The sequence below is a fragment of the Bison bison genome, unplaced genomic scaffold (assembly GCF_000754665.1).
Source record: "Bison bison bison isolate TAMUID 2011002044 unplaced genomic scaffold, Bison_UMD1.0 scf7180017864139, whole genome shotgun sequence".
Lineage (NCBI taxonomy): Eukaryota > Metazoa > Chordata > Mammalia > Artiodactyla > Bovidae > Bison > Bison bison.
Genome location: NW_011494711.1, coordinates 8,059,277 through 8,059,791, shown reverse-complemented (window position 1 = coordinate 8,059,791; position 515 = coordinate 8,059,277).

Genomic DNA, 515 nt, shown 5'->3' with positions numbered 1-515 from the left:
ACAATCTGAAAAGACTGATCACTAGAAGTGAAACAGAATCTGTAACATATATATATATATATATATATATATATATATAAATTCCTTCAACAAAAAGTCCAGGACCAGATGGCCTCACTGAAGAATGCCACCAAACATGTAAATAAGTTCTACCTATTCTTCTCAAACCATTCCAAAAATCAAAGGGGAGGAAACATTCCCTAATTCATTCTACAGGGCCAACATCACCCTGATACTAAAACCTGACAAAGATACTACGAAAAAATAAAATTACACATCAATATTTTTGATGTATATAGATGCAAAAATCATCAACAGAATACTAGCAAACTGAATCTAACAAATATATAAAAAGGCTCATTCACTATGATTAAGCTGGATTTATTCTAGGGTCACAAGGATGGTTCAGATCAGATCAGATCAGATCAGTCGCTCGGTCGTGTCCGACTCTTTGCGACCCCATGAATCGCAGCATGCCAGGCCTCCCTGTCTATCACCAACTCCCGGAGTTCACT